The 26760-nt window shown below is 41.7% G+C and overlaps 1 protein-coding gene across 2 annotated transcripts in view; it reads right to left on the bottom strand.

Moving 5' to 3' along the window:
• ILDR2 (immunoglobulin like domain containing receptor 2) overlaps positions 1-26760 on the bottom strand; it is a 988453-nt gene that overhangs the window by 142513 nt on the left and 819180 nt on the right. The gene's annotated exons all lie outside the window — the stretch shown is intronic.

Here is a 26760-nt window from a genome sequence, read left to right as displayed (position 1 = left end):
TACGTTTTATTTCCTAGACCATGTACCATTTATTACCTTTCCTTTGAATGGTTTCTAATGTCAAGTCGCACTATGAGACAGTGTTTTCAGCGCAGTAGTATATTTAGGTTTTGTGCTGCCCTAGGCACTCAAAATTATGGTCCCCCTCCCTTAAAGGGACAGTAAACCTTAAAAATAATGTTATATAATTCTGCACATACAGGTAGTGCATAATTATATAACATTATATTAGCCAAACATTTATAAAACATAATTTCCCCTATTAATTTTTTTAAAAAAACGCTGTTTCACAGACCCGCTCTCTGCTCTCTGCTGAGCGGGTCTGTTATATTTACTCAGCGCATCGGGCCAGCTGCATAGTCACAGCAGGGCCCGATCGCACCATAAGACTAAGTGCAGCTCGCTCCTGTCGCAGAGAGCGGGTATGTGAAACAGCGTTTTTTTTTTTAATTAATAGGGGAAATTATGTTTTATAAATGTTTGGCTAAAATAATGTTATATAATTCTGCACTATGTGCAGAATTATATAACATTATTTTTAAAGTTTACTGACACTTTAAGGTTATAGGCCTTTTTTGGCTATAATATTTTTTGGTTAGGGAGTAATGCCATTTTTCTTACAGCATTTCAAAAATAAATGGTCACACACAGTCACAGAAACATACAGAGTTATACCCATACAAACACGCGAGTACACACACATATACACGTACACAGACACACACATTATTCTATTGCTGCAATATACTGTACATAAAACCTTCCAAACACAATACTAAGTGCCCAAAGCCAACAGAACTAAAGGTTAGCTACTAGCTGAATAAAAGAAAGGTTTAGAGCTACCTCTAAACTGTAAGCTTTATGGGCACTCTCTTATTATATCCTCCTAGAATGTAAGCTCTTTGGGCAAAACCTCCCATTATATACCTGTATAATAATTCTAAAATAACTGTAAAATTCTTACAAATATAGCCACAATAAGTGCTGCCCCCTCCCAGTCTGCTGCCCTAGGCAAGTGCCTTGTTTGCCTAGGCCAAACTGCGCCCCTGTTTCAGCATCTTCTCTAGATCACACTATGGATAATCATTTGCACACTCAGAATTTACATTTTTTATTGCAAACTGATATAATTTAATTCTGAATTAAATATAATATTAGGAAGGAGTACCCCAGTATGAGAAAAACAAGGTGCACCTATTCTTCAGACTCAACAGAAAAAAGGTCTGGTCTTCAACATTTTCCAGGGCTGCTTTTTATTCCCAATCGGCCCTGAAGGTACAAAATTCTACTTTATGCCTTCAGCCTCTCTGGGAGCAACTTTTAGAGTTAAATTACAGGAAAAGCAGAGGAAATGAAAAAAAGCAATAAATGGGCATTTTCACTTTGCATAAATATTGAGTTTAATGTCTCTTTAACTCAAGAAGTAAATAATAAATCCAGGCTTATGTTTATAATATGAGGCTAATGATGATACAGGGTGGCAAAGCAAATCATTACAACACTAACAATGGTTAGTGACTAGTTATCAATGCATGGGATTCCTTTTACACATGATCTGTTTTACTGCTTAAAATGACATGAAACTCCATATTTTTCTTTCATGATTAAGATAGGGCATACAATTTTACATTTATCCTATACTGAAGGAGCAGCAATAAACTACTGTGAGCTAGCTGAACACATCTAGTGAACCAATAGAACCACATCTAGTGAACCAAAAGACAACTGTGTGCAGGCTCCAATCACCAGCTAGCTCACAGTAATGTAGGATATGTACATATTTTTTTCAGACACCAAGAGATCAAAGCACATTTAATAATAGAATTGAATTTCAAAGTATCCTAAAGTGACATGCTTTATCTGAATCATGCAAGTTACACTTTTACTTTCCTATCCCTTTAAGTATAGTTTATCCCACAAAGTATCAGGTTTGAAAGGTGTCCATATAATATAAATGGACACAGATACAAATTAGCTTTTTGTGGGATAATAATAGGGGGGGGGGGGGAAGAAAAACTGAAAAAAGCAAACGTTCAAAATGATTATTGTTTTGCTACAATAAATATTTATGCTTACCTGATAAATTAATTTATTTCATGGTGGTGAAAGTCTATGATCCACTACTCCTGGGACTCAACTCCTGGCCACTAGGAGGAGGCAAATATTCCCAAAACTTCCAAGAGCACTTCATCCCTCCCACCTCACTAATATGCCAGTTTAACGTACAGCCAAGCAAGGAGGAATAGCATAAAATGGTAAGAAAGAACAAAGCAGAGAGAAAAAAATAAAAAAATAATATATATATATATATATATATATATATACTCACAGAAAGGATTGCACTCTCAGGAATTCTTCAATAAGTAATCACAAATACTTTAATGAAACGTTTTCGGGGATCTTGTCCCCTTCGTCAGTATAACAAGTGAGGGAAAATCACACAATTTATAGTAAGTGCTAAACAAACAAATCTCATACCTAGCGTGTAAGTGGCGCCAAAGTTCCGTGCTGGAAGGCATCTTGCGTTCCACTGTCTCTCAGAACTGGAAGTGAGATGACATCACTTCCGGAACAGTATATGTAACTTATCACAGTGTGTCAAAAAACTGAATTTATGCTTACCTGATAAATTACTTTCTCTTGCGGTGTATCCAATCCACGGATTCATCCTTTACTTGTGGGATATTCTCATTCCCTACAGGAAGTGGCAAAGAGAGCACACAGCAGAGCTGTCCATATAGCTCCCCCTCTAGCTCCACCCCCCAGTCATTCGACCAAAGGTTAGGAAGAAAAAATGAGAAACCATAGGGTGCAGTGGTGACTGTAGTTTAAACAAAACATTTTTTTACCTGACTCAAATGCCAGGGCGGGCCGTGGACTGGATATACCGCAAGAGAAAGTAATTTATCAGGTAAGCATAAATTCTGTTTTCTCTTGCAAGGTGTATCCAGTCCACAGATTCATCCTTTACTTGTGGGATACCAATACCAAAGCTTTAGGACACAGATGAAGGGAGGGAACAAGACAGGTACTTTAAATGGAAGGCACCACTGCTTGCAAAACCTTTCTCCCAAAAATAGTCTCTGAAGAAGCAAAAGTATCGAATTTGTAAAAATTTGGCAAAAGTATGCAGTGAAGACCAAGTCGCTGCCTTACAAATCTGTTCAACAGAAACCTCATTCTTGAAAGCCCATGTGGAAGCCACTGCTCTGGTAGACTGAGCAGTAATTCTTTCAGGAGGCTGCTGGCCAGCAGTCTCATAGGCCAAACGGATGATGCTTTTCAGCCAAAAGGAAAGAGTGGTAGCAGTCGCTTTCTGACCTCTCCTCTTACCAGAATAGATAACAAACAATGAAGATGTATGTCTGAAATCCTTAGTTGCTTGCAAATAGAACTTTAGAGCACGAACTACATCAAGATTGTGCAACAGACGTTCCTTCTTCGAAGAAGGATTGGGACACAGCGAAGGAACAACAATATCCTGGTTAATATTCTTGTTAGAAAACACTTTAGGAAGAAAACCAGGTTTAGTACGCAAAACTACCTTATCTGCATGGAACACCAGGTAACGTGAATCACACTGTAAAGCAGATAATTCTTAGACTCTTCGAGCCGAAGAGATAGCTACCAAAAACAAAACTTTCCAAGATAACAACTTAATATCTATGGAATGTAAAGGTTCAAACGGAACCCCTTGAAGAACTGAAAGAACTAGATTTAGACTCCATGGCGGAGCAACAGGTTTATAGACAGGCTTGCTTCTGACTAAAGCCTGTGCAAACGCTTGAACGTCTGGTACCTCTGCCAGACGCTTGTGTAAAAGGATAGACAGAGCAGATATCTGTCCCTTTAAAGAACTAGCCGACAAACCTTTCTCCAATCCGTCTTGGAGAAAGGACAATATCCTGGGAATCCTAATCTTACTCCACGAGTAACCCTTGGATTCACACCAACAAAGATATTTCCGCCATATCTTATGGTAGATTTTCCTGGTGACAGGCTTTCTAGCCTGAATCAGAGTATCTATAACTGATTTACGCTTTGATAGAATTAAGCGTTCAATCTCCAAGCAGTCAGACGTAGAGAAACTAGATTTGGATGCTTGAATGGATCCTGTATTAGAAGGTCCTGCCTCATTGGTAGTGTCCATGGTGGAACAGATGACATGTCCACTAGGTCTGCATACCAAGTCCTGCAAGCCTTCTCCTGCTTGATTCTGTCGATCAGACGAGGGAGAAGAGGAAACGGTGGGAAAACATAAGCCAGATTGAAGGACCAAGGCGCTGCTAGAGCATCTATCAATGCCACCTTGGGGTCCCGGGACCTGGACCCGTAGAGAGGAAGCTTGGTGTTCTGACGGGACGCCATCAGATCCAACTCTGGAATGCCCCATAGCTGAGTTAACTGGGCAAATACCTCCGGGTGGAGTTTCCACTCCCCCGGGTGAAAAGTCTGACGACTCAGAAAATCCGCCTCCCAGTTGTCTACTCCTGGGATGTGAATTGCTGAGAGATGGCAGGAGTGGTCCTCCGCCCACCTGATTATTTTGGTTACTTCCTTCATTGCTGATGATGATTGATGTAAGCTACAGTCGTGATGTTGTCTGACTGAAATCTGATGAATTTGGCCGCAGCTAGTTGAGGCCATGCCTGAAGCGCGTTGAATATCGCCCTCAGTTCCAGAATGTTTATCGGGAGAAGAGATTCTTCCCGAGACCATAAGCCTTGAGCTTTCAGGGAGTCCCAGACTGCACCCCAGCCTAACAGACTGGCGTCGGTCGTTACAATGATCCACTCTGGTCTGCGGAAACATATTCCCTGAGACAGGTGATCCTGAGACAACCACCAGAGAAGAGAAACTCTGGTTTCCTGGTCCAACTGTATTTGAGGAGACAAATCTGCATAATCCCCATTCCACTGATTGAGCATGCATAGTTGCAGTGGTCTGAGATGTATCCGAGCGAAAGGGACTATGTCTATTGCCGCTACCATTAATCCGATTGCCTCCATGCACTGAGCTACAGATGGCCGAGGAATGGAATGAAGAACTCGGCAAGTAGTTAAAAGTTTCAACTTTCTGACCTCCGTCAGAAATATTTTCATTCTACTGAATCTATTAGTGTTCCTAGGAAGGGAAGCCTTGTGAGTGGGGACAGAGAACTCTTTTTGATGTTCACCTTCCACCCGTGAGACCTCAGAAAGGCCAATACAATCTCCGTGTGAGCCTTGGCTCTGTGAAAGGACGGCGCCTGAATTAAGATGTCGTCCAAATAAGGCGCCACTGCTATGCTATAGGGTCCCTTCTGTCTTAGAACCGCCAGAAGGGACCCTAGCACCTTTGTGAAAATTCTAGGAGCAGTGGCTAAACCGAATGGAAGAGCCACGAACTGGTAATGCTTGTCTAGGAAAGCGAACCGGAGGAACTGATGATGATCTTTGTGGATAGGGATATGCAGGTACGCATCCTTTAGATCCACGGTAGTCATATATTGACCTTCCTGGATCATAGGTAAGATTGTCCGAATGGTCTCCATCTTGAATGATGGGACTCTGAGGAATCTGTTTAGAATTTTTAGATCCAGGATTGGTCTGAAAGTTCCTTCTTTTTTGGAAACCACAAACAGGTTTGAGTAAAAACCCAGACCTTGTTCTGCAATTGGAACTGGGTATATCACTCCCATCGTATGTAGGTCTTCTACACAGCGTAAGAACGCCTCTTTCTTTGTCTGGTCTGTAGACAGACGAGAAATGTGGAACCTTCCCCTTGGAGGGGAGTCCTTGAATTCAAGAAGATATCCCTGGGTAACAATCTCTAATGCCCAGGGATCGTGAACATCTCTTGCCCAGGCCTGAGCGAAGAGAGAGAGCCTGCCCCCTACTAGATCCGGTCCCGGATCGGGGGCTACCCCTTCATGCTGTCTTGGTAGCAGCTTTTTGGCCTGTTTACCCTTGTTCCAGCCCTGGTAAGGCTTCATATGAGGTCTCCGTCTGGAGCGACTCCTCCAGCGCCTCAAACCAGAAAGCCGCTGCAGTAGTTACAGGAATAATGCAGGCAATAGGTTGGAGAAGGAAACCTTGTTGATTGAAGATATAAAACTACAATTCTAACACCACATTCACTTTACCCTCCCGTAGAGAGACCCTAGTGCTTAGAGCTGGCAAAGAGAATGACTGGGGGATGGAGGTAGAGGGGGAGCTATATGGACAGCTCTGCTGTGTGCTCTCTTTGCCACTTCCTGTAGGGAATGAGAATATCCCACAAGTAAAGGATGAATCCGTGGACTGGATACACCTTGCAAGAGAAACATAAAAACATCCAAAACAAAAGGCGTTTTCGGAGTGAGTTCCTAGAGGCAACGATCACTACCATTCTCAAGCCCGGTAAGGATCCTCTGGAGTGTGGGAGTTATCACCCGATCTCCCTGCTCAATATAGACACCAAACTTTACGCCAAGATCATTGCAAATCGCTTGGCTAAAATTATTTCCACTTTGGTTCATCCGGACCAAGTGGGCTTCATTCCTCAAAGGGAGGGTCCAGATGCAACAAGACGTATTCTTGACATTCTGATCGAAGGTGCAAGGAGCGAGGCCCCCATGCTCGCCCTGTCGTTAGACGCTGAAAAAGCCTTTGACAGGGTGAGGTGGGAGTACCTCTGGGAAACCTTACGTGCCTTTAAACTCCCACAAGAATTTATACTTTCGGTTCAGCCTCTCTACACCTGCCCGGCGGCCAGAGTTAAGGATGTTGGTTTTCAGCCTAGCCGTTTTGACATCACCAATGGGACGAGACAGGGGTGTCCTCTCTACCCACTCCTGTTTGCTCTTTCCATTGAGCCCTTGGCTCAAGCTATTAGAATGGACCCGGATATCTCTGGGTTTTCGGTCCAGTTGTCTCAACATAAAATCTCCTTTTACGCGGACGATGTCACGCTTCTGCTCACTAACCCGTCTAGGTCCATCCCGGCCGTTTTCAGGATACTTACCCAGTTCAATGCCCTGACTCATTACAAACTTAATCTGTCTAAGACAGAAGCCTTACATATTAACGTTTTGCCACTTGAGTTGTCCTCCTTGCAGAGAAAATTTCTGTTTCAAAGGTCACCTAGCTCCATTAAGCTGTTAGGTATCCACCTCTGTCCAAGCACGACCATGGTCATTTCTAAGAACTATGCGGAAAGACTCCCGGAATGGAGAAAACTTCTAGACTCTTGGGACTATCGTGAAATTTCATGGACAGGTAGGATCGCTGCCATTAAAATGTCCTTTATTCCCAAGATAACCTATCTGTTTCGATCGCTTCCATTTAATGTTCCTAGGCCCATCCTCAACAAGTTACAGAGCTTAATCACTAGTTATGTTTGGAAAGGTAGAAAACCCAGAACTTACAGACAAACCTTACAGAGGACCTGTGATAAAGGAGGGCTCAGTTTACCACATATCATTCTATATTATCAAGAAGCTTGGATGACCCACCTGATGAGTTGGGGTCAGTATGAGAGCCCGGCTTCTTGGAGAGAGGTTGAACATTCTCTCCTACCACCAGGCTTACGTTTAATAGATTTGCCCTGGGTACTGTCGCACTGTAGGAAAAACCTTCACATTACCCACCTTCACATTACCCAGTGATCTTAGATACCCTAGATTTTTGGGAACAAACAAGATATATAACTATGGTTTCCCCTCACCCTTCTCGGAGACAAACTATTGCTAGTGCCCTCTTTTGTCTCCCTGATTCCCACATCTCAAGCTGGAGAAATCTGGATGCTACCTATATTTCTGATTTATATGACCAGGTCAATGAACTATCCCATAATGCAGTTTGTGACAAACTACGCACTCCAGCGTTTCTGAGATTCGATACCTCAATAGTAAGATCATGGGGATTTCCTAGAAAGAACCTTAGGCCAGTCACGGTATGCGAGCAGAGATGGTCACAACCCCATAAACTTAAAGGCACTCTCTCTTTCCATTACGAGATTTTACTTAACCCCTCCTCTCAACATAAGATCTCTCAACATATAGCCTGGGAGAAGGAATTAAACTTCACGGCTGATGCTGACTCCTGGTTTAGAGAACTAATCTTCACTAAGAAGTTACTACATTGCACAACCTTATGGGAGCTGCACTATAAGCTAACAGTCCGCTGGCACTTAGTTCCGGCCACATTGCATAAGATATATAGCTCCCATCCTCCCACTTGCTGGAGGGGTTGTGGGCAATTAGGAACCCAAGCTCATATTTGGTGGTTTTGTTCTAAGGTAACATCAGTTTGGGCCCAGATCTCTGACATTCTACACTCACTAGTTATCACCTCTACACTAGGCCCACAAACTTGTCTACTTCATCTAGACTTTCCGAATCTATCCCCCGCACAAAAATCACTGGCCATTTACATACTCATGTCCACTAAGCTAGAAATTGCGAAAGCCTGGAAACTTCCTGATCCCCCCTCCATCACACAGATTTTAGCAACTGTTAACTTCCTCCTAAGAATGGAAGCATACTCTTACTCAATGCAGGACAAATTAGACTTCTATTATGAGCTCTGGTCACACCTTATTCTGTTCAAACCGAAGCTACATGAACAAATGAAATTATACACATGTATAAGAGAGTCACTTATTATCCATGATCCGGTAGTGTGGATAAATGAGTGAGCTTCCACACCCGCCTAGACTTCTACCCAGCAATCGGGATACAAGATGCTCCCAATGCTGGGTGCTGTCAGCACTGCACAGACAGCAGCCCCAACAAGTGGGACCACCCGACTGTACGTCGCCCAACAGAGTCCCAGGATCATGGGAATGCACCCCCTGTTTGTGCCACACTGTACGTAATTAAATAAGTACTTTAAAATCCGGTGTTGTATTCAATCCACCAGGGTGTATCGTACCCAATCGATATATCCATTGGGCCTCGCGCAACAGCAACATCCTGTTTTTGTCTCCTCCTCAATCCAAGACCGGGACATGATCAATAAGAATGTATCGGATTAAAGATACTGGAGGCCTTCTCTGGCACAGTGCCTTGCTACCGGTTGGTCAGAATCACCCTGTTGTAACGCCAATCGAATCGCATGTCTATAGTTTGCCATGCGTTCCCTTAATGTACCTGAGGTTTTACGCACGTACAAGCTGGAACTTGGGCAAAACAATAAGTATACAACATGTGTGGTGGTACATGATAGAGAGTGTCTGATGACATAGTTCTGGTTGGTATGTGGATGATGAAAGGATTTGGTGTTAATCAATCGTTACATGTAGTGCAACCCAGGCAGCGATAGGATCCTTTAATGTTAGCCTTAGCCGTGGTGGTATAGCTTCGTTTGGGATCTGTTTTCACCAATAGATCCTTCAAGTTGTTTCCCCAAAATGGAGTTTTGGGTCCGATGTCACAATTGGCCAGTGGGTTCGAAGTATTTGTCCAGTTCTCCTGGTACTTGGTGTGAATGTAGTAGCCATAATCAGCTTGTTCCTGGATTCGAGCTTAGGTTTCACAGTAATTAGATCGGACTGGGTTAGAAGTGACACTTCCTCAATCATTTATTTAACCAACCTTGGTCTATATCCTCTTTGAAGGAACTTGTCACCTACTCCGGACAACTGGGAGATACCTGTTTGTTTGTTGGAATTGTTACGCATGGTCCTAATTATTTGGGACCTAACAATGCCCTTCAAGAGGGCAGGGGGATGGCAGCTATCCACCCTAAGGATCAAGTTTCTATCGGTGGGTTTGTTATACAACGTGGTACCCAAGGACTGTGTCTCCTTAAAGATGCTTAGATCTAGAAAGTGTATCTCCTGTTCGCTATTGTCATTTTAAATCTGACAGTGGTGTCTGTACTATTAAATATGCAAAACCATTCATGGAGTTCTTGTAGGCCCCCTCGCCAAATCAAAAATATGTAATCTATATACCTTTGGTAAAAACTGATGTGCTCATCACACTTTCCCCACAGGTATTCATTTTCAAATTATGACATAAAGATATTGGCGTACGAGGGGGCCATAGAAGAGCCCATTGCCGTACCCACAATTTGCAAAAACAAGTTATTTTCAAAATGAAAATAATTCTTTTGTAGACAAAAAAGAATCAAAGACAGCAGAAATTCTACAGGGGGGCTGTCATACAACTGATTGCCTATGAGGTGTTCCCTGACTGCTGTAGGACCCATCTGATGTGGGATAATAGTGCATAAACTATTAACATCTAGGGTGACAAGAATGTCACCCTGCTGTATAGATACATTTTTAAGCTGTCTGATTAAATTATTGGTATCAAGGATAAAGGACCGAATATCCCTAACTACTGGCTGAAGTAAAATGTACACATATTGGGCTACTGGCTGTAATAAAGACTGTACAGCAGAGACTATGGGGCGCCCAGGGCGTTTCTCTAACCTTTTGTGGATCTTGGGGATGGTATAAAGGATAGGGGTCCTTGGATACCTAGTCATAAAAAAATCACTAATCTGTTTTGAAATGTAACCTTGTTCAAGGCCCAATCTTATAAGTGTGTCCACGCTATGTATGAGATTTGTTTGTTTAGCACTTACTATAAATTGTGTGATTTTCCCTCACTTGTTATGCTGACGAAGGGGACAAGATCCCCGAAAACGTTTCATTAAGTATTTGTGATTACTTATTCAAGAAGTCCTGAGAGTGCACTCCTTTCTGTGATTATTGCCTTGTATCATTGCACCCAGGCAGGTGACAGTTGGTGGGTCGACTCTGCAGATTTGTGATTATATATAGGGAAAGCAATTGCCGAGCAGTGGAGTCTCTGGGATCAATTTATCAATGTCTGTCCGACATGATACGCTGTAGCGTATCATGTCCGACAGATATTGCTGAATGCTGACAGCATATGCTGTCGGCATTAACATTGAACAAGCAGTTCACCAGAACTGCTTGTGCAATGCCACCCCCTGCAGATTCGCGGCCAATTGGACGCTAGCAGGGGGTGTCAATTAGCCCGAACGTATAGGATTATGTGGATTTAAGACCGCAGCCTCAGAGGCGGTGGACCAGTTATGAAGCAGCGGTCTTCATAACTGCTGTTTCCAGCGAGCCTTAAGGCTCGCACGGAAACAGGGGCATCAAGCTCCATTCGGAGCTTGATAATTCGCCCCCCATGAGTAATTTTAGACGGGATAAGAAAAAAATTAATTTTATAAAAACAGGCACCTAATTTCCAGACACTGCTGCCTGGAGGACGTTCCTACCAAAAAACGCTTCAAAGGAAGCATAAACATCAAAATGGTAGAATTTAGTAAAATTATGTAGGTATTACCATGTTGCTGGAAGAGGAAATATGTGAGAATTATATAGTGTTACTTGAAAAAATATCCTGCGTATGCTATACATACTATGGAGGTGTGTTTTACCCAAAAGTAAATACTTAGATATACCAAGTCTAAAGACTTGATATAATACATACATTTAGCTAATCATTTGTAGCACCTAATAATAATGAAACATTAATTAAAACAACAACTTTCAATCAAAACCTTATAAAAATATTATAGCTGTCAGCAACAGGATAGTATGTTCACCTTTACACAAACAGATAAAGCAATTTAAAGTTAAACACACATTGCTATGGCACAGTGTGAATATTAACTTTACTCCTTTTTGTATGAAACCTCTTTGAGAAATAGTATTTGGTTGGTAAAAGTTTAGAAAACGCTTATCAAATTGATGTTTATTGGTAACCTCCCCTGCTCTCCAGGACCCCATACTGCACCTCAACCTGAAAGACTTGCATCCATTGTGCTCCTTGACAGATTGACTGGTTCTCTATCGACCATGATAGAAAATTCTTTGTGTTTGGATCCAATAGGATTCTTTAAAAGAGTTGAGTGTAATCCTAGCACCATTGACTTAGCATGGATAATAGAAGAGGTCTCATGTGAAACCGAACAAATGTAATTGTGTCTGATGTGAAAATCACCCGACCTAAAACCTCCAAGCATAGAGTTACAGTACGGATGGAAATAGATTGAAGTTTCACACATGCTGAATGGAATTTTATTTTCCTTTGCTCTGTCAAAAAGAGTCATAGAATTTATAACCCCTAGAAAAGAGACTCTGGTTTGATGAGATAAAGAACTCTTCAGAACGTTGATTCTTCAGTCATGATTGGAAAAATCAACAAAAGCTTGTTGGTATGAGATATTGCAAAAGGTAAAGATGGAGCCTGTACCAAGATATGCTACAGGTAATGAGGCACCAAAATACCTTGGCTAAAAGAATTCTCAGGAACATGGGACGGAAGAACCTGCTCTGCAACCTGGGAAACTATGCACCCAAGGATCCTGAATGGATAGTAACCATGCCTTCTGAAAAACATAATTTATGCTTACCTAATAAATTTATTTCTCTTGTAGTGTATCCAGTCCACGGATCATCCATTACTTGTGGGATATTCTCCTTCCCAACAGGAAGTTGCAAGAGGATCACCCACAGGAGAGCTGCTATATAGCTCCTCCCCTCACTGCCATATCCAGTCATTCGACCGAAACAAGCCGAGAAAGGAGAAACCATAGGGTGGAGTGGTGACTGTAGTTTAATTAAAAATGTAGACCTGCCTTAAAAGGACAGGGCGGGCCGTGGACTGGATACACTACAAGAGAAATAAATTTATCAGGTAAGCATAAATTATGTTTTCTCTTGTTAAGTGTATCCAGTCCACGGATCATCCATTACTTGTGGGATACCAATACCAAAGCTAAAGTACACGGATGATGGGAGGGACAAGGCAGGACCTTAAATGGAAGGAACCACTGCCTGTAGAACCTTTCTCCCAAAAACAGCCTCCGAAGAAGCAAAAGTATCAAATTTGTAAAATTTTGAAAAGGTATGAAGCGAAGACCAAGTCGCAGCCTTGCAAATCTGTTCAACAGAAGCCTCATTTTTAAAGGCCCAGTTGGAAGCCACAGCTCTAGTAGAATGAGCTGTAATCCTTTCAGGGGGCTGCTGTCCAGCAGTCTCATAGGCTAAACGGATTATACTTCGAAGCCAAAAAGAAAGAGAGGTTGCCGAGGCCTTCTGACCTCTCCTCTGTCCAGAGTAAACAACAAACAGGTTAGATGTTTGACGAAAATCCCTAGTAGCTTGTAAGTAAAACTTCAAGGCACGCACTACGTCTAGATTATGCAAAAGACGTTCCTTCTTCGAAGAAGGATTAGGACACAATGATGGAACAACAATCTCTTGATTGATATTCTTGTTAGAAACCACCTTGGGTAAAAACCCAGGTTTTGTACGCAGAACTACTTTATCTGAATGAAAGATCAGATAAGGAGAATCACAATGTAAGGCAGATAACTCAGAGACTCTTCGAGCCGAGGAAATAGCCATCAGAAACAGAACTTTCCATGATAGAAGTTTGATATCAATAGAATGAAGGGGTTCAAACGGAAACCCCTTGAAGAACTTTAAGAACCAAGTTTAAGCTCCATGGAGGAGCAACAGGTTTAAATACAGGCTTAATTCTAACTAAAGCCTGACAAAATGCTTGAACGTCTGGAACTTCTGCCAGACACTTGTGTAAAAGAATAGACAGAGCAGAAATCTGTCCCTTTAAAGAACTAGCTGATAATCCTTTGTCCAAACCCTCTTGGAGAAAGGACAATATCCTAGGAATCCTAACCCTACTCCATGAGTAATTCTTGGATTCACACCAATGAAGATATTTACGCCATATCTTGTGGTAAATTTTCCTGGTGACAGGCTTTCGTGCCTGTATTAAGGTATCAATGACTGAGGAAACGGTGGAAACACATAAGCCAGGTTGAAGAACCAAGGCGCTGCTAGAGCATCTATCAGTGCCGCTTCTGGGTCCCTGGACCTGGATCCGTAACAAGGAAGCTTGGCGTTCTGGCGAGACGCCATGAGATCCAGTTCTGGTTTGCCTCAATGGTGAACCAATTGAGCAAACACCTCCGGATGGAGTTCCCACTCCCCCGGATGAAAAGTCTGATGACTTACAAAATCCGCCTCCCAGTTCTCTACGCCCGGGATATGGATCGCTGACAGGTGGCAAGAGTGAGTCTCTGCCCAGCGAATTATCTTGGAGACTTCTGACATCGCTAGGGAACTCCTGGTTCCCCCTTGATGGTTGATGTAAGCCACAGTCGTGATGTTTTCCGACTGAAATCTGATGAACCTCAGTGTTGCTAACTGAGGCCAAGCTAGAAGAGCATTGAATATTGCTCTTAACGCCAGAATATTTATTGGGAGGAGTTTCTCCTCCTGAGTCCATGAACCCTGAGCCTTCAGGGAATTCCAGACTGCACCCCAACCTAGAAGGCTGGCATCTGTTGTTACAATTGTCCAATCTGGTCTGCGAAAGGTCATACCCTTGGACAGATGGACCCGAGATAACCACCAGAGAAGAGAATCTCTGGTTTCCTGATCCAGATTTAGTAGAGGGGACAAATCTGTGTAATCCCCATTCCACTGACTGAGCATGCATAATTGCAGCGGTCTGAGATGCAGGCGCGCAAATGGCACTATGTCCATCGCCTCTACCATTAAGCCAATTACTTCCATGCACTGAGCCACCGTGGGGTGCGGAATGGAGTGAAGAACACGGCAAGCATTTAGAAGTTTTGATAACCTGGACTCCGTCAGGTAAATTTTAATTTCTACAGAATCTATAAGGGTCCCTAGGAAGGAAACCCTTGTGAGAGGAGATAGAGAACTCTTTTCTTCGTTCACTTTCCACCCATGCGACCTCAGAAATGCCAGGACTATCTCTGTATGAGACTTGGCAATTTGAAAGCTTGACGCCTGTATCAGGATGTCGTCTAGATAAGGAGCCACCGCTATGCCTCGCGGTCTTAGAACTGCCAGAAGTGAGCCCAGAACCTTTGTAAAAATTCTTGGGGCTGTAGCCAACCCGAATGGAAGAGCTACAAATTGGTAATGCCTGTCTAGAAAGGCAAACCTCAGGAACCGATGATTTTTGTGAATCGGAATGTGAAGGTAGGCATCCTTTAAGTCCACTGTGGTCATGTACTGACCCTCTTGGATCATGGGTAAAATGGTCCGAATAGTTTACATCTTGAATGATGGAACTCTGAGGAATTTGTTTAAGATCTTTGGATCCAAAATTGGTCTGAAGGTTCCCTCTTTTTTGGGAACCACAAACAGATTTGAATAAAAACCCTGTCCTTGTTCCGTCCGCGGAACTGGATGGATCACTCCCATTTCAAGGAGGTCTTGCACGCAGCGTAGGAATGCCTCTTTCTTTATCTGGTTTGCAGATAATCTTGAAAGATGAAATCTCCCTTGTGGGGGAGAAGCTTTGAAGTCTAGAAGATATTCCTGAGATATGATCTCCAACGCCCAGGGATCCTGAACATCTCTTGCCCACGCCTGGGCGAAGAGAGAAAGTCTGGCCCCTACTAGATCCGTTGCCGGATAGGGGGCCGTTCCTTCATGCTGTCTTGGAGGCAGAAGCAGGCTTTCTGGCCTGCTTGCCCTTGTTCCAGGACTGGTTAGGTTTCCAGGCCTGCTTGGATTGAGCAAAAGTTCCCTCTTGTTCTGAAGCAGAGGAAGTTGATGCTGCACCTGCCTTGAAATTTCGAAAGGCATGAAAATTAGACTGTTTGGCCTTTGATTTGGCCCTGTCCTGAGGAAGGGTATGACCCTTACCTCCAGTAATGTCAGCAATAATTTCTTTCAAACCAGGCCCGAATAAGGTCTGCCCCTTGAAAGGAATGTTGAGTAATTTAGACTTTGAAGTCACATCAGCTGACCAGGATTTAAGCCAAAGTGCCCTACGCGCCTGGATGGCGAATCCGGATTTCTTAGCCGTTAGTTTAGTCAAATGAACAATGGCATCAGAAACAAATGAGTTAGCTAGCTTAAGTGTTCTAAGCTTGTCAGTGATTTCAGTCAATGGAGCTGTATGGATGGCCTCTTCCAGGGCCTCAAACCAGAACGCCGCCGCAGCAGTGACAGGCGCAATGCATGCAAGGGGCTGTAAGATAAAACCTTGTTGAATAAACATTTTCTTAAGGTAACCCTCTAATTTTTTATCCATTGGATCTGAAAAAGCACAACTGTCCTCAACCGGGATAGTAGTACGCTTTGCTAAAATAGAAACTGCTCCCTCCACCTTAGGGACTGTCTGCCATAAGTCCCGTGTAGTGGCGTCTATTGGAAACATTTTTCTAAATATAGGAGGTGGGGAAAAAGGCACACCGGGTCTATCCCACTCCTTACTAATAATTTCTGTAAGCCTTTTAGGTATTGGAAAAACATCAGTACACACCGGCACTGAATAGTATTTATCCAGTCTACACAATTTCTCTGGTACTGCAATTGTGTCACAGTCATTCAGAGCAGCTAATACCTCCCCAAGCAATACACGGAGGTTCTCAAGCTTAAATTTAAAATTAGAAATCTCTGAATCAGGTTTCCCCGAGTCAGAGATGTCACCCACAGACTGAAGCTCTCCGTCCTCAGGTTCTGCATATTGTGACGCAGTATCGGACATGGCTCTTACAGCATCTACGCGCTCTGTATCTCGTCTAACCCCAGAGCTATCGCGCTTGCCTCTTAATTCAGGCAATCTGGCTAATACCTCTGACAGGGTATTATTCATGATTGCAGCCATGTCCTGCAAAGTAATCGCTATTGGCGTCCCTGATGTACTTGGCGCCATATTAGCGTGCGTCCCTTGAGCGGGAGGCGAAGGGTCCGACACGTGGGGAGAGTTAGTCGGCATAACTTCCCCCTCGACAGAACCCTCTGGTGACAATTCTTTTATAGATAAAGACTGATCTTTACTGTTTAAGGTGAAATCAATACATTTAGTACACATTCTCCTATGGGGCTCCACCATGGCTTTTAAACATAATGAACAAGTAGTTTCCTCTGTGTCAGACATGTTTATACAGACTAGCAATGAGACTAGCAAGCTTGGAAAACACTTTAAACCAAATTAACAAGCAATATAAAAAACGTTATTGCGCCTTTAAGAAAAACTAATTTTGACAAAATTTGAAATAACAGTGAAAAAAGGCAGTTAACTAACGAAATTTTTACAGTGTATGTAACAAGTTAGCAGAGCATTGCACCCACTTGCAAATGGATGATTAACCCCTTAATACCAAAACGGAATAATAAATGACAAAAAATGTTTTTAAAACCAGTCACAACAACTGCCACAGCTCTACTGTGGCTGTTACCTTCCCCAAACACGACTTTTGAAGCCTTTTGAGCCCTTCAGAGATGTCCTGTATCAAGCAGAGGGAAGCTGAGTGTCTCTGTCTGTAATTTTTGCTGCGCAAAAAAACGCTAAAATAGGCCCCTCCCACTCATATTACAACAGTGGAAAGCCTCAGGAAACTGTTTCTAGGCAAAATCAAGCCAGCCATGTGGAAAAAAACTAGGCCCCAATAAGTTTTATCACCAAACATATATAAAAACGATTAACATGCCAGCAAACGTTTTATATTGCACTTTTATAAGAGTATGTATCTCTGTTAATAAGCCTGATACCAGTCGCTATTAAATCACTGCATTTAGGCTTAACTTACATTAATCCGGTATCAGCAGCATTTTCTAGCAAATTCCATCCCTAGAAAAATGTTAACTGCACATACCTTATTGCAGGAAAACCTGCACGCCATTCCCCCTCTAAAGTTACCTCACTCCTCAGAATATGTGAGAACGGCAGTGGATCTTAGTTACTTCTGCTAAGATCATAGAAACCGCAGGCAGATTCTTCTTCTAAATACTAAAAATAGTACGCTCCGGTACCATTTAAAATTAACAAACTTTTGATTGAAGAAAGAAACTAACTATAACACACCACTCTCCTCTTACTACCTCCATCTTTGTTGAGAGTTGCAAGAGAATGACTGGGTATGGCAGTGAGGGGAGGAGCTATATAGCAGCTCTGCTGTGGGTGATCCTCTTGCAACTTCCTGTTGGGAAGGAGAATATCCCACAAGTAATGGATGATCCGTGGACTGGATACACTTAACAAGAGAAAAGGTATAATATTCCCCTACCAGAATTTGATCTGGATCAGGGGCTGAACCTTCATGTGGACTTGGAAAAGGTGGATTGCTTTTTCGATTGTTTTTCCTTGGAGCAATTTTGATAAGATTTCCAAGACGATCTGGAAAAGTCCTGTTTTTTAGAAGAGGAGGAAGCTTTTTGTTTCCTTGATTGACAACGGGAACAAAAAGATTGGAATATCTGTCTTTTCCTTTAGATTTTTATCCGGAAGGAAAAGAGCACCCATTCCCCCAGTTACTGTAGAGACTTACCTGAACTGCACTCAATCTACTGTGCTTACCCCTTGTAGAAATTACAGGTTTCAGTAGAAAGCCAATCCATACTGAAGAACCAACAGGAGGAGGCTGAGGGACTGGTCCCCACAACACCTGTGGCAAGTTTTTGAACAACTTCTACACCGGGAGTAATTCTTTTCACTACCCTATACTCCATCTACCCTCTCAGTAGCAGCTCTCTGAGGGTTGTAAAATGGGCCTCACATCGGTCTGAGAATCCCTCTCATCAAATAATCCAGAGCAACTCAATTCTTCACCCACCTCTTGGGAGGCACAGAATAAAACTGGCATACCAGAGAGGTGGGAGGGATGAAGTGCTCTTCAAAGTTTTGGGAATCTTTGCCTCCTCCTAGTGGCCAGGAGTTAAATCCCAGGAGTAATGGATCGTGGACTCTCACCACCTTATGAAATCAATTATGTAACAGACAATTCAATAAACAGTGCCTTCAGAGGCGTGTGGGTTTTTTTTCCAAATAAATCCTTATGTGGCGATAGGGAAAGGTATGGAATGTCCATAATGAAATAAGTCCAAAAGTTTCATTAAAAAGAGTCCAAGTGGGCTTCAAGCCCTGTCAAACATTATAAAAAAAAATTGTAAACATGGGTAGAACGGTTTGATAAGTAACAAGCTTCAAATGAAACATACATCGAACGAAAAAAAACAACAACAAAAAAACTTTGTTTATTGAAATAACCCAGAATATCCTAATTGCGTGGCCCTTTACAGTTATTTAATGTAGGCAGTATAGCGTATCTATTATAACACCTTTGCGAGTCAGTTTTTTAGGGTAATGACAGATATAGGAGTGTTTTGGGGTCGTTCGGTAGTGTTTTCCCCACTGTGTTCTCTATATGAGTGAGTATCCCAGTCCAATATGTGTCTAGTTTGGGGCAGTCCCACCAGATGTGTGGGTGTACCATCTCCCCCGCAATACCGCCAGCACTTCCCGAGGTCGATTTGTAGCCTGCTGGGTGTGAGATACCATCTAGAGAGAAACTTATAACTAGACTCCTGGACTCTGGCAGATATTGATGCCATTTTTGTGACATGAAAAGCCACCTGCCACTCCTGGTATGTAATGTCTGATTGAAGTTCCCTTTCCCATGCTTTAACGTAAGAGGGGAGGCAATGTGTATCTTCTAGGAATAAGAGTTTATACAGTAAAGATATAGCGTGTTTCCTGGATGTATTGTGGAGGCAAAGATTTTCAAAGGTTGTCACGTGTCTCGTAATGTGGTGTTTATGTGGATGTGTGGTCATATAGTGGTTCAGATCTATTTATTTCTCCAGCTTGAGAGGTCTGCTACTAGCTTACTCTCTAAATTTTTGTAGTTGGCTTGGAAAATAACCTGGGGGTCCAGTAAAAGGTGTATCCTGAGGTATTTCATTTGGACTTGTTGCTTTTTCAAGGGACAGTGCTGGAGTAGTTGGGGTAGTTGGTCGTAAGTGATATTTAGAATTTAAGACTTATTTAGGTTGAGATGGAAATTTAAGACACTACCATAGTCCCTAAAGATTTTCAATGTTGTAGATGAAGATGTGCCTATGTTGGTGAGAGTGAGCATTACGTCATTTGCATACAAAGATAACTTGTTTCTTGTTCTGAATTTTTTGTGCGGAGGCTTCAATGCAAATGGCAAAAAGGATTGGTGAGAGTGGGCAGCCCTGACGCGTCCCGTTTTGGATATTACATTTATTGGATAAGAGACTGTTTACCTTGATAGGGGTGCTAGGCTTGCAGTAAAGGGGAAAGATATGGTCTATGAAAGTGTTGCCAAACTTCATTTTTTATAGGATTGTTTTTAGAAATTGCCAATGGACCCTGTCAAATGCTTTTTCTACGTCTGTTGATACAAGCACTATAGGTATGTTGTTTCGCTGGGTATATGATATAAGTTGTATTATTTTCAACGTGTTATCCCGTGCTTCCCTACCCCGGACAAAGCCTACTTGGTTTGGATGAATCAGTTTGGGGAGGTATTTATTAATTCTAGTGGCCAGGATCTTAGCATACATTTTGATGTCAGAATTTAGCAGGGAAATGGGGCGGACATTTTCTGGTTTATCCGGGCTCTCCCCCTGTTTAGGGAGTACCGTGATGTGTGCTTCTAACATTTGGTCAGTGAAGCCACCTTCTTTTAATAACTAATTGAATAGCGAAGTAAGGGCTCTTAGGACGTGGTGTAGGTATGTCTTATAGTACTTTATGCTAAGTCCATCTGGACCTGGGCTCTTCCCATTGGGCATGTTTTTAATGGCTAATTTAATTTCTTCTAGCGTAATTGGTGAGTCCAATGATTCAATATCAAATGTAGGGAAGTGTAGGACGGTTATGAAGTTGTCTATGTCATCTTGACTGCAGTCATTTTTTAAGTTGTAGAGCTCCTCATAAAATTGCCTGAACGTTTCTGTAGTGTTCATATTATACCCATGTATGTGTCCAGTCTTGTCTGAGATTGTGTGTATGTGTGTGTTTCCCAATATCGAATTTGGGAAAGCGTAGAATTTAAGAATTGTCTGTTATTTTTAACTTTTCTGGCTTTATATTTAATGAATACCCCCCTTACTACACATTTGTGTGCTTCCCATATCGTGGTGTTGGGTGTACAGTCGTTTGTATTTTCTCTGAAGTAGTGACCTCGGGTTGTGTCTATGTACCGACCTGATCAAGGGATTGTCTAGGACTAGTTCATCTAGTCTCCATTTGAAAGGTAATGTTGCAATGTTTGGCCATTCAATTTGACATTGTACGGGTGCATGGTCAGACCACGTGATTGGGAGTATAGTGGAGTTCCTGATAATTGAGAGTCCTGTCTGGTCTGTCAAGAGATAACCTGTCCTGGTGTATGTGTGATGTGGGTGAGAGTAAAAAGTGTAGTCTTGTGAGATGGGGTGCATAGTTCTCCAGATATCATGTAATCTTAGGTGTTGAATCTGTGTGTTGATTGTTTTTATGACTCTTTTCGGTGTACTAGTCCTGCCTATATAAGTGTTGAATGCAGGGTCTAGTGGAAGGTTGAAGTCCCCACATAGGAACAGTGTCCCCTTCGTGTGCTCTAAAGGTATCTGGGATATCTGTTTGAAGAGTTTGTGTTGCCCCTGGTTCGGGAGATAGACATTTGCTAGTGTCACCAGGAGGTCGAATAATAATCTGGATACTATTATATATTCACCTTTCGGATCTTTTACTGTGTGCGTGGGTTGGAATTTGATCGTATTACTGAGGAGTATTCCTACTCCTCCCTTCTTATCACAACCCGATGCAAGGAATGAGGTTCTATATAGATTATTAATACGTTTTGGTTCCCTCCCTTTTTTGAAGTGGGTCTCCTGTATAAAAATGATATCACCCGAGTACTTATGTAGTTGTTTGAAGGCTATCGATCTCTTTTCAGGGCTACTGAGGCCTTTATCGTTAATTGTGATCAGAGTGAGGGGGCGTGAGTATAGTGTTGTGTCCCTGCCATTTGTGTGAGAGCAACTATTTAGAAGTGTATGGATTATGAGAGGTATATATGCGCGGCTAGCAGAGAGGGGATCCGGTCTATGGGGAAAGCGCTGGAATGAAAACTTCCTATGCATGATTAAGTTGTAGGGTGCTGTTTGTGGATGTGGAGTAGATGTGTGTCAGTTATCAATTTATACGTTTGTCGTTCAAGAAAAAATAGAGAAAATCAGAAGATACAATTTATTATCTAACCATATAAATATTCAATACATTTTAATATAACACACATTTCCGATTTCTCAGCGAGGTGACATTTTGACAATATATGCATGCCTCTCCCCTTCTCCAAACTCACTCAGGGAAGTAAACATAGAATAATTGCACCAAAACAGGAAACTGCCATTTCATGGTTGTCATTTGTGTCTTACAGGGGCATGGAACGTTGTAAAGCCAGATTCCACTATTTTAATGAGAGGCCTCATGTCCGTTTAAAGGGACAGTATACACTCATTTTCATATAACTGCATGTAATAGACACTACTATAAAGAATAAGATGCACAGATACTGATATAAAAATCCAGTATAAAACTGTTTAAAAACTTACTTAGAAGCTCACAGTTTAGCTCTGTTGAAAAGGTAGCTGGAAAGCCCACTGTAAGTGGCAAATAAGAAACTCACCCCCCCCCCCCCTTCTTTTGCATATGAAAAGACCATTTACACAAGCAGGAGAAGGTAGCTGACGGTATTCTCCTAAAACTTTGGGGCTTGGTTAGAAGTCTGAAAATCAGAGCAATGTTATTTAAAAATAAGCAAAACTATACATTTAAAAAAAAAAACAAATGTCAACAAAAAAGAAACTTCATGGGCTATATAAATAGATCATCTACAAAACATTTATGCAAAGACAAAATGAGTGTATAATGTCCCTTTAAGTGTTTGGGAGCTCATATGTTAGCTCTAAAAGTCCCGCTGCAGCTTCAGTAATCAGCAAAACTCTACACTGCAGTCATAGGGATTTGTCAATACAGCTAACAAGGCAGAAGAAGGTGGCAGCCTACTTTCCTGACAGCAGTTTGGGGGATCCTTCAGGATGTGAAGTAGAAGTCTGGCCCCCAGGATCATGACATGTGTGTTTGCCCTTCCTGCATCCAACAACCCTGTGTTATCATCTGCAGAGAAGGGGTTAATGTCCATAAAATAGTGCCAGATAGTGACAACTTTACCATACGGTAGCCTAAGAGCAAAAGGGGTATGGATTTAAACAGCTACAATGTATTTAGAATTAAAATAAACAAAATACATAAATAAGATGATGATTTCCTGAGCTTTGTTTTGCCCTATATAATCTTTTATTATGACCAAGAATGACCATGAACATTTCTATTGTCCACTCTGCAGCATTGCCAAAGGGGATAAGTGAGTCCATCACAGACCTCAAGAGATGGGAGCTTACAAGATCCATGTTTTGTAGGGTTGTGGTTTATACAGGGAACCATTACCACTGTGCCAGAGGTTGCATTGTAGACATCCCTATATCTATTCAGTATATTAGGGGTAGTAAGTAATTCCATTGCATAGCTCTCAACTTCCTAATCTGTAAAGTTGAAACTGAGAGTCTGAGGAAAGAGTCAAGGTGTTCTAAGGTAGGGTAGTAGCTGTCTGAGTCAGAGGTACCAGCTAATGACTGTGGAGATGCACATTTCTAGATGGATTTGAAATGTTACTGGTTTAACTTTTGTGAAACTCAGATATAAAATTTGTTAGGAAAGCAGCAGGATTGTCAGTGAGTAGCCACCAAAAACAAAATAATCCAACAAAACATAGGACAATTAGGTACTCTATATAATCATAGCTATATTGCTGCAGTCATCACGGTAACAACCGGTTTTTGTAGAAAGTGAAAATGAGTAAAGTCTACCCAGAAAATAGGACTGTTATGGAATATATTATTTGTGGAACTAAACCAACTAATACATACTCAGAGCACTCAAATGTCCTGATGTCACAGATTAGGCTCTGCCCCACTGTCCCTCTAGACTACTGCTGTGTTGCCACTCCCCAAAATGAACTGACCACACCCACTAATCAGTCATACTAAGTCTCCCCTGTTCTGGGGAGCATCAAGAAAATATTGGCAGGTATGTGCATAGATTGGGCTTAGCTATACCATTTTAATTAACTGCCACCACAAACTTACATCACACCGTGCATTCGACAGCTGCAGCTTCTTCCTTAAAAAGAATTCCAGCAAGAAAAAAAAAAAAATTAAAAGAACTGTGTGATGAGCAGGGATAAAAGGCTACAGCTAGAACAAATTCATGAGCAAATGAATCATGACATATGCTCGTTTGCATAAAGGGAATTTTAATATTTTTTATTTTTTGCTTTTCACCATATGTGTAAAAAGAACTCATCTGTTACATGTGCTGTGCTTAATAGTATAAGGGTTAGGCTTAGAAAATCCCTATTAGACACATTTATCAGTTTCTTGTCTATCTCACTGATATAAATTAAAGGAATATAAGAGCACCAAACCTTTTTTTTTTTACATGAAAGCAAAGCACAATATGTGTTTAACCCCTGTGTGTGTGTTAATATATCATTTAATTTTGCAGGGTCGTGGGATGTGTAACCTGTCTGGTTTGAGAGTGCAGTACATTTCTGTGTTTTGTATGTGTTCAGGGGACCGTGTCACCCTTGTTTGTATCTCAGTGTGGTGGCTTGAAGGCAGTATTGTGTGGCTGTGGGTTAGGGACCCAGGGATGAGGAGTTTTTTTCGTTATTTGAACCAATGACCAGTCGACAGCGTTTGGATACATATACCATTTGCTAGGACATTCACGCCCCCTGCATACATACCTTGTATTGCATATGAGCTCGAGCTACCATAAGGAATCGAGGGGTGATTAGACTTAGTCCTGTGATCCTGTGTTCCTGCCTGTCAGACTACAGCTAGCTTGTTTGTTGTAAAATGTCCAGCCCGCATCTAATAGCACATTTGGGTGCTTGTGGTAAATGTGAATACCCTATTGACCGATTGAGTTTTATTTGGTGTCCTGACTAAACTGATACACACATGAGGCACCTCTTCTGTTGTTTATCTACCTTATAGAAATCTCACCTTGTCAGTGAGAGAGAGTGCAGCCCATATGATTACAGCTTCAGATATCAGAAGACTTCAGGTTATCTCCTTTTGGGGGTCCTATATATTAGACTATTAATACACCCCATGTTTTTTGGACTTTGCCATTTATGGTTTATTGATGTTTTTTTATTTTCTGTGTGCCCCTATGTTAGTGTGGGTGTTTACTCACACTATTTTTGTTTTGATGTGGTCCTGGGCCTATCACCATTTGGCCAAATGCTAATACTAATTCTTCCATTTTGCTTTTAATCTAGCTGTGTGCTTGCATGAGAATGCCAGATTTTATGTTTGTTGTGTTAATCATTTTGTTTTGTAATTTTCCCTATGGGCTTGCACCCAGGCTTGGCTGGGGTTAACTGCCAGAGTTCCTGAAAGCTGTGCAGCTGTCTATGAGTGCTGGTGTGCACCCAGGGCTGTAAATTTTGCACGGTCATGGGATGTGTAACCAGTTTGGTTTGAGAGTGGGTGATTTTCTATGTGTTTGGGGAAATTACAAAGGGCCTGTTTCACCCTTGTTTGTATCTCAGTGTGTTTGGTTAAGAAAATGCATTGTGTGGCAGGTTAGGGACCCAGGGAGAAGGAAACCTTGACATGGTCCTGGGCTTATAACCATTTTGCCAAATACTCTTCCATTTCCCTTTTAATCTAGCTGTCGGCTTTCAAGAGAGTGCCAGACATTCTGTGTTCTATATATATATATACACAAGAATATGCAGGGGCCGGCACTCAACATCTGTATGATCAATTTGCAGCTTCCCAGGGTGCTCCGTGCAATAGACATATACACTTTAAACAACAAAGGCACTCACCGTTTGTAGAATAATGTCAAACTTTAATTACTGTACAGTTATTCTACAAACGGTGAGTGCCTTTGTTTTTGTTTATGTTTTTTCCCCAAATTAATTCTATTATCAAATTTGCATCATTTCTATGTTATTCTTTGTTGAAGAGATATCTAGACAGGTAGCATCCAAATGTCTAGAACACTACATGACAGGAAATAGTGCTGCCATCTAGTGCTGCAGACACGTGCACGCTCCTGATCCTACCTTTCTGCTCTTCAACAAAGGATACTGAAAAAACAAAAAAAATGTAATAGTAGAAGTAAATTGTAAAGTTGTTTAAAATTGTATGTTCTATCTGAATCATGAAAGAAAAAGTTGGGTTTTATGTCCCTTTAACAACACATTGAAGTTTACTATCACTTTGATGTATTTCAATAATAATGACGATTGTGAATTAAAGGGACAGTCTACAGCAGAATTTATATTGTTTTAAAAGATAGATAATCCCTTTATTACCCATTTCCCAGTTTTGCATAACCAACACAGTTATAATAATATACTTTTAACCTCTGTGATTATCTTGTATCTTAGCCTCTGCAAACTGCCCCTTTTTTCAGTTCTTTTGACAGATAGCCAATCAGTTCCTGCTCCAAGATAACTTCACGTGCACGAGCACAGTGTTATCTATATGAAATATGTGAACTAACACCCTCTAGTGGTGAAAAACTGTTAAAATGCAATCTGAAAGAGGTGGGCTTCAAGGTCTAAGAAATTAGCATATGAACCTCCTAGGTTAAGCTTTCAACTTAGAATACCAAAAGAACAAAGCATAATTGGTAATAAAAGTAAATTGGAAAATTGTTTAAAATTACATACTCTATCTGAATCATGAAAGAAAAAAATTGGGTTCGGTGTCCCTTTAAGAAGTGTATCTTAGTAACGTATCAAAGCTAAGTTTGTGCTCAAAAGGAGCAATTCAGGGTCATTTCAACCTCATCAATAACTCCTTAAGCTAAAACACCCCGGGGTGTCTTTACACCCTGCTTGCGGATCGCTGTTCTAG

Source organism: Bombina bombina, chromosome 3, assembly GCF_027579735.1.
Source record: "Bombina bombina isolate aBomBom1 chromosome 3, aBomBom1.pri, whole genome shotgun sequence".
Taxonomy (NCBI): Eukaryota; Metazoa; Chordata; class Amphibia; order Anura; family Bombinatoridae; genus Bombina; species Bombina bombina.
Note: the sequence above shows the minus strand (reverse complement) of the source record. Positions and strands in the feature narration are given on the sequence as shown.